Source organism: Rousettus aegyptiacus, unplaced genomic scaffold, assembly GCF_014176215.1.
Source record: "Rousettus aegyptiacus isolate mRouAeg1 unplaced genomic scaffold, mRouAeg1.p scaffold_m13_p_4, whole genome shotgun sequence".
Classification (NCBI taxonomy): domain Eukaryota; kingdom Metazoa; phylum Chordata; class Mammalia; order Chiroptera; family Pteropodidae; genus Rousettus; species Rousettus aegyptiacus.
Window position 1 is genome coordinate 109,258,554 of NW_023416307.1, and position 9,030 is coordinate 109,267,583.

The following is a 9,030-nucleotide window of genomic DNA, read 5'->3' on the forward strand; positions in this document are numbered from 1 at the left end:
TCTTAAAGGGGAGGATCACAGTCAGTGCCTACATGCAGGCTGATTAGAAGCCAAACCTTCAGGTAGCAGCTGGAAAAGTATGAAGTTAAACCCCTTTCAGGGTGAAATTGGGAGATGAGAAGTTTTACCTGCTTTCCCTGTCTTAAGCTCAGGTGTACAGCCATGGGGAGGAATGGTTGCACCTTCATCTTTTTTAAAAAGGTTTCTTTGTTTGCTATAGTCTGGTAAGACTTGTGAATGCAAGCCCCTTTGGATATCAGAGCTGTGTAATTCAGGAACTTGGCCCTTGGTGGCAGCCACAAAAGCTTTAGACACCAAACATGTGCATAAGATCCTTCCAGAGAGATACTGACAACCTGGTTTCATCATTGAGTGAGCTGGAGGGAGCAGAGTGGGGGATGCGGCCCCTGGCTCCCTTGGGTTTTGGGGAGGATCACAGTCAGCTCCTCGATGCATAGATCTAAACTTGCAGGCTTACAAAATGAGTTTACAGATTTTCTTCACTGTTTCAGTTATCAACTGTTCTTAACAAACTACCATCAGAACTTTGTAAATAAATAAGCCTATACTTTTTTTTTCTTGAAAAAAATTTAAAAGGGATCTGAAGTTTAGGGTGTCTGCAGGAGGATCTGGGAGATGTTGATGCTGATCCCAGGAGAAATTGAGTGGAATTGAAATTTTATAGGCGGAAATTCAATTAGAATCTTTGTATTCCTGTACTGAATGTAAATTCCCTCCTTGCTTCCATTTGAAACATTCAATAAATGTAGTTTATTTAAAATAAATAAACAGTAACATTTATTTATTTAATGGAGTTGGAGAAAAAAGTAAGTTGCTTCAATGTGTTTTAACTGGTGATGCACGATCTTCCTGGGCTCTTTGGAGCACAGATCATGTCCTTAGAATTAAAAGTGAAACTAAAACCTTCCCTCCAAAATCGTAGTTCCTCCCATATTAGCACACTCATAGCCTGGAAAGTATGAAACCTAGATTCCAGGCATGATCCCATTACCAACTTTCTGTTTTTGGGTGAGTCATTTAATCTTTGTGGATTAAATGAATTTCATGGATTTAGAGTTTCCCTAGTTCACATCAAGGAGATTGGATTAGATATCACTGATTCCTTTTATTTCAGATATTCAGTTAATTTCCATATAGACTTCCACTTACATAAATCAGTCTTTTTATGGAAATTTTCCTTTTATGTTTCCAGAGAAAACAGTACATATAGGTAGGCTCAAAGTTCTTTTAAATATTCTTTGCCTTCCTGTCCTCCAATTCTCTGGTGATACTTCAGGTTTGAGTTCTTTCTGGGCATTTACTGCAATCTTGTGAAAACTCAGTATATAACTTTTGGGTAAAAGAGAATTTTAAATTTTTACTAAATTATTCATTGTTTTTATCACAAACACCCCCAAAGCAAATGTTAATCAACTCATAAGAATACACATGCAAAACACAGCAGTAGAAAAAGCTAAACATAACTTTACATTGAGGTCAAGGGAGGAAGTTGGAGAAGAGGGAGAAAGTTGGTTTAGACAACCTAGACTAAATATATGGTGGTAGAGATGCTGTCTGCCTTTCTTGTGAGCTAATTTGATAATAGAAGCAGAATGCTGGGAAAATGGAGGTATGGATTATTAGGCATTCAAGACCAATTTCTTCCTGATCTAATCAAGTAAGAACTGTTAAAAAAAAAAAAAAAGTACACGGAAGAAGCTAGACACTGATCATATAATTTTCCATGGCCCATAAGTAATTGGAGTTTGTCTCTTCCTGAGCATCTCTAGAACCAGCTTTCCATTTGTAGATTAGCTAAAATACCATACCTTTCTTTCTTAATGCCAACTGCTCTGTCTTCTTTATTTAGTAGGCTTCTAGCTTTCAGTAGCCTCAGATTTTGGATTGTTTTCTTTCATCAAAAGTCACTGTGATATTTTGCTATTGTCCCTATGAAATTTGTTATATGAAACAATGCTTTTACTATCCTTGATCTCTTAGTCTTCTGATAATAAAGACATATTAATTATGGAAAAGCCAAGATGATTTCATGCAAAAATAATGGCTTTTCAAATTCTCATGAATATTGGGTCACCTTCTTATTAGCATAGGCACATTTCTGAGACTTTTGAATTGTTATAATTTGGATAGCAAGTGTCCTGTGGAGGGATCATATTTACTTTTAGGCTCTGGTTGACATTTGGCCTACTTTCAGAATTCCTGGTCAGTAACCCAAAAATAACATAATCAAATTTGTGAAACCCCAGATAATTGGGTCTTATGGACCCAGTGTTACATAGGGATATGTTTTCAAAATGACCTTGTATTATGGCAAAGGTGAGTTTTTTTTTTTAACTTATTCATCCATGTAACAGATACTTATTGAGCACCTAATATGTGTCAGACCTAATATGTATCAGGCAGTTTTAGAAAAGACAAGGTGTTACTCTTATCGAACTTTAGTTTATTTGGAGGAGAGGAAAAATCAATATATGAACCAATAAATGAATAAGATACTTCAGACATCAAGGTTTCTTCTATAACTTTAAACTATATTAACATGTCAGAGATTATTAGAGGAAGGGACTAAATTAGGGAAGGCCTTTGGAGGAGGTGACATTTGAGTAGAGAATTAAATGTTAAGCAGGCCAGTCATACAAAAGATTTTGGTAAAAGTATTCAGGTAGAAAGAACAGAAAATATAAGAGCCTTGCTGCAGTAATGAACTTGTAATGTACCAGGGAGAGAGAAAAAGGCCATATGGCTGGACATAGTTGAGAGTGTTGCGGAAGAGGAAGGATGATTGAAGATGAGGTAGGAGAAGTGGACAGAGGTCAATTTTGAAAGGCTTCATAGACATTGGTTAGGAGTTTAGAATTTCTCCTAAGTATAATGGATGACCAACGGGAGATTTTAGGCCAAGGCATGACATGATCAGATTTATATTTCGGAACACTTTCTCTTGATTATGGGTCTGTTAATGTGAGTTTTTTAGTGGATAATGGAGCACTTTTGTATGCTTAAGGGTCTGTTTACTATAATTTGGAGTATTAATTGGTTAATTTATTTACAATATATTTTAAACAAGATTTTTGAGTATTTAAATTCAAAATATTTTTGTACAATTTATGAATGTCATAAAAGAGTAAACTCTTCTTAATATTTTGCAGTTACTTTGTTCACATTTCCCATCAATATATTTACAAATTTAGTAGTTTTGCTTTCTTTGCAAGCTTACAACCCTAAATGTGGTGCAGAAAGATGAATTTTGGTTAAGTAGGAAGCATCAGAAAAGTTTCCCAAGATAATAGGGTCTATGGCTCTCAGTTGGTTTGAGGGTGAAGGTGGGAGGAAGGATAAAGGGGCCAGTGAGGGCTAGACCTCATCCTAGAGGGGTATTGGTCATAGGCAGGTGACCAAAGGAGCCAGGTGGAAGCCCACAGATAAGAAAGGGATATTGTTGATCACCTGCTATTGCCTGATATATACTCCCATTTGGCTATATTCTCTATGGTATCTCATTTCTTTCCTGATGGACTTTAAATCATATTGCATGTATTTTATAGATGACAGAAGGAATGACTAAGTAAGCATTTCTAAGGTCATACATCCAGTAAGTTGTGGGACAGAATTAAACACAAGCCTTGTTATTTCAAAGATCATGATCTTTCCATGGCAGTACACTGCCGCAAAGGTGACTTAGTGTTGACCCAGAGCGTTGGCCTAGATATTCTTAAATCTCTCCTGCCATGTCATCATTAGTCCTGAGACAAGGATGGGTCATATCATTCTACATTCAGTTTCAGAGGGTTCACAGAGCTCTTGAAGCTAATCAAGGATTTGGTTACAGGCTCAAGAGAACTTTAGATTAAGAAACTCTTTAGACCAAGGATGCAGAGCCTTTCAGAAGTGTTTCCTTAGAGGAGTGTTGGCATTATTGCAAGATGATGTTGCTGTGCTGCTGATGGCACCAAACATTTATTTATAGCTTAATAAATACCATCCTCCACTTTACTTAATTCTTTTTTTAAGTCTTACAACAACCTTACAAGGTGGATATTAGCCTTGTTTATATAGATGAGTAAATGACTCAGAGAGGTCAATAACATGCTCAGGGTTACAGAGCTAGTAAGTTGGGATGTGCTTAATAAATCCAATAATTTCATAACTTAAAAATGTAAGTTTTTAACTCTGGTATAGCTGGGAAGTGGGGATATCATTTAATATATACCATATAAATAAACAGTGATGTTAGGTTTTTATTGTAGGTACTTGCTTGGGGATGACAGATATCACCCACCATAATTTTAAAATTCCATAGGAGCAATCCTGCTGCTTTGCTTTGTGTTGAACTTCCTATATGTTGTAGAAGTTTATTTAAATTTTGCAGAGGGTTTGCTGATGAAAAATACTTTGTGAAATGATAAGTTCTCATTGGCCACATAGTATTTCTTTTTATTAGCAAACTAAAATTAATGCTTAGCATTTTAAAATGTTTTTTTCCCCTTCAATGGACTTTACAGTTACTAGCCAACTAAGCTTCACCACATTCTTAAAGGGTCAATTTGAACTTTTCATTTTGGTCCTGCAGGTCACTATTAGGACCCTGCATATGACAGGACCATTAGATAGAGACAATTTGGGTAGTTTATGTACTTCCAGACAGTCTTCAGGCAGAGAGAATGGTAAATACAGTTGTAGAAGTCTGGGTCTTTGTGGGAGTACACACAAAGCAACAAAGGAACTTGTTGAAAGAGGCAACAGAACAAAGCAAATCCACAGTTCCCCAAGACAGCTGTGAGTAGTTACCTTTACAAGGCTGTTACTAAGTGTTTTCTTCACAGGACAGGAAACAACTTGCCCAACTTTACATGTGTCTCTTTGGAGAGAACCATAGGTGGTTATCAGAAAAAGCATTCAGTGTTTTGAAATCTTTCTTCCTCCTAGTATAATCATGTAGAGGGAAAAAATTAATCATCTGCATTCTGATTCATCTACTTTGGTTCTTATTTGCAAATTTCTTTATGAAGCTGTTAAGTAGTCTCTCTCTCTTTCTCTCCCTCAAAAACAAAACAAAACAAAACAATTAAAAACAAACAAAAAACAGGTTGATTGCTTGCCACCCTACTAGTTTTCCCATGCGTTTAGAGACCTTGAAGATCAAACCAAAGAACAAAAGAGTTATAGGTATGTTGTAAGAGTGTCCAATGCATAGGAAGGTAAATAATAAATAATCTTGATTTTTTGCTAAGGAACAGTTTAAGCATCTTTGCCTACAAGCTTGAAGGTAAAACTCTTCTGGACTTTTGTGAGTTGTTGCCAGTCTTTGGTTATATTACTGTCCTATAATTCAGAGATTCCTGAAAGGAGTTTAACAATTTTAAGGCCATCATAAATTTTATTATTATTTCCTAGGATGTACTGTTTGGTCTCTCAGGGCAATCATTAAATTTGTATTTTCTTTGAATTATTCTGAATGAGGGTTTGTTTCCAAAAATGATCATTATCTTTTGTTAGTTTCTAAAGGAAAATTGGTGTTATGGGCTAATGACTGAGGAAATGGTTTTTGAGAATAAAATGGGGTTATTTGTAAGGTATAGTTTTTTTTCTGATCAGAAACCTCAGAAACCTGGAAACTAAACTGACCAGCTTGTAAAAAATGCAGAGAGGGATATGTTTTTGCTTCTTGAATTAAAGAGAAAAAAGACAGAAGGAAAGAAGGTAGGGGGCAAAAGGAGAAAAATTTCTCACAGTGGAGGCTAAGGTAAATGAATACTTTTCCTTCCACTTTCTAAATTCTTCTGGCTAGTTTAATAATAAAATTAGCAGAGACAGATTAACAAGAGAAAATCAAAATTTCAATATATACACATGGAGAATTAATATAAGCATGAAAATTCCAAAGACAGTGAAGCAACACGTTGAGCATATAAGACATTTTAGACAAAATGGAAAAGGGTGAGGGACAGGGTATTATATTTCAGAAGTGAGAATGGGTAATTTACAGTTAGCTGAGAAAGAGTGGAACACACACACCAGGCAAATTCTTGCAAAGCAACTCAGAAACAATGGGTGTATCTAGCTAACCGGCCCCTGCCTGAAGCCTTCTTATTTACTATACTTAATTCAAATTAGGTTATTTGGGAACAGCCTTAAAAGTCCCTTCTTAAAACAGGGTTTTCCCTCTGAATCTCTTGGGCAGGAAAGTTGGGGAGGGTCAAAGGTTCTTTCTGAGGCTTTTGTTTTTTAATAAACAGCTTAAAATCAATACCCCGAAAGACATCTTCAGAGTGGCAAAATTTTGGTTCCCTTCATCACCAATGTGAAATATCCGATTACCCTTTTCCAAAAATATCTTACAGAAAGTATGTATTTTGGAAGTCAAAGTGAAGTGATGTTACACTGAATTCAGGATTATAGACCCTTGAGCCAGACAATTCATATTAGAAAATTAGCTTCCTGACTTTCTGATACAAGTTTTTAATATGTGTGGAGTTGCTTGCCTCCTACAAATGCCTTTTTTTTTTTTTTTTTTTTGCAGCAGCAGCAGCAGATTCTTATTTACACACACACACACACACACACACACACGCACACAATATATAGGTTCCTGAGTTACAAGTTAAATATGTCGCCATTCCTGGACACCTTCTTAATTTATATAGAACCTTTTCAAAATGGAATGGCAATTCGAAAGTATCACTGTGATCTAAACATTTCACTGTTTTTTTAAAAAAAAAAAAGATAATATTTAGAGCTGAGAATGTGGTGAAACAGTTATGCTGTTACACTGCTGGTGGCATCATGGGTAGGTGAATTCCTTTTGCTGAACAGTTTGATAGCATAGAACCTGATTAGGAAAGATGATCCTGTCTGTTTAAGAACATCCAAAGTCACCAGACTGAGAAAAATGCTTCAGAGAATAACACTTTGCAATTTCTTTGATGCATTTGAGATTAAGGAGGGATGTAAGGAAGGTTACAGAAAGGTGGGAAAAAGTAAGGCTGGGATCAGATTACAGAATACTTAAGATTATGTCCTCTCTTGAGGTTGGGTAGTCATGTTAGAAGGAGCAAAAATCGTTCTGATATACTTTATTTAAATGGTTCCGATATAATATGGAGAAAAGATGCAAAATGGCAAGATTTGCAGATATGCAAAATATTCAGGCATATGGACAGGGATAGGAAGGCAGAAATCACAAATGCAAAGGGGTTTACATGGGACTCTATTTATTTTTTAAAAAAACATGTTGTTAATGTTGTTGTTATGCCATCTTTTTCGAAAATTATATAGGAACAATCTGGCACATGGATAAATTAATATGAAAATGCTTTAGTGGGGCCATGTTGACAAGTCCAGAGTATCATCCTGACAGCAGACTCTTTCCCTGGTGGCTCCCTTGGGCACACTCATGTCCCATGGTCCGTAGTCTGACCCATGGAAGTCTTCTCTTTAAGATGGACTCTCATTACTCAAGCTTATGAGACTGAGGATTATTTCAAGCCCAAACTATCAAGACCTAAAAGACTAGGAAGAAACTTTTACCTTACCCCTAACTGCCTAATACAATTCAGATAGAGGACTTGTTTCAGGAACAGAGCTATTACCATAGACAAGGAAAGTATAATATGAACTAGGTGTGGTAGACAGCAAGGAACCTAGCAGTCTGTTAAAATACCTCTCTGTGTCACATTGTTTCTATATGGCCAACAGACATTTGTGTATCAAACGTCTGCTTTTCCCATCCATCTTCCTGTGAATTGCTATCTTCCACGTTGAAGTCTCAGACCCCTGTCTCCTTACTCTTAAGCTCTGGATGGTATGTAGTCCCAATTGTATGACTGTCCGCAGGCCTCATATTTTTATGGAGCCCTCATACATATGAAATTAAATTTCGTTTTCTTCTATTAATCTATCTTATGTCAAATTAATTCTCAAATGAGCCAGAATATCCTTATACTAGAATCTCACAATGAAGATGGTATAAGAGAAGAAAAATAATTTTGCTTCTACCCATCTGAGTTTGAGGCTGAGATCCCTGTAATAAAAGACAGATTAACAACAGAAAAACAAACAGAACTTTATTAATATGTATACCTCATGTATACAGGGGAGATACACAGGGAAAAATTAGTAATTCCCTGAGATGGCTTTGAATTCAGACTTAAATACTGTCTCACTGGAGAAGGGAAGGAAAGAATGTTGATCATTTAGGGGAGAGTAAATGACTTTTAGAAAAGATGAATGGGACTTTAGAAGAGTCGAGATGTATGAGAGTTTGTAACAAAATTAGTCTGGTTGTGTTGACTTCCAGGACTTCTAGTCTCTTCTCCTGTATCAATCTTCAATCCTCCCTGGCTGGTGAAGCTCCTAGATGGGGATCTATGACAATTTAGTTCCTTTTAGAAGATTTGTGTTAGGCAGATAAGGGGAGTTTATAGAAAGCCTTTCCCTGCACTTGCTATTTTTCAAGTACCCACAGCTCTAAATAATCGATATGCCAAAGCGGCATATTGGGGCCAGTATATTCTGCTACCTTTTAGTGGATTTTTCCATGGAACTGAAACTCGAAGGCCTCAGCTGCCTACAACCTCCTGCATCTCTCTCCAAATTAGGGGTGCCCATCTCCCTACATAAGAGTACCAAACGACCATTATCTAAAGACTTCTTTTCCCTTAAAAGGAATCTTAAACAGCCACTGCCAACATCTGTCTCTGTAACTATTCCCTATGACCACTTTTCCCCACTTTAAATATGTTAATATCTCTAGCAGTTGAAAGTCAAGTTCTACTGACTTGCTTTCTTCCAGGTGATTGAATATCTCTGTATTTATCCATTATGTATATAACAGAGCAATATTAATATTCTCATTTCTAAGAGTTTGTGGGCATGCACTTTACTATCGCTCACATATTACGAAAATAGCAAGTGACAGAGTTGATGAACCAGGTGAATTTAAATATCAGACCAAAGAGAAAAATGGGGACTAAGTTAAGTCAATCAAGAATGTGGTCACGTGGTGGATTA

At 36.4% G+C, this 9,030-nt stretch overlaps 1 protein-coding gene across 2 annotated transcripts in view; it reads left to right on the plus strand.

The window, feature by feature from the left end:
- FHIT (fragile histidine triad diadenosine triphosphatase) overlaps positions 1-9,030 on the plus strand; it is a 1,278,128-nt gene that overhangs the window by 283,354 nt on the left and 985,744 nt on the right. The window lies entirely within an intron of this gene.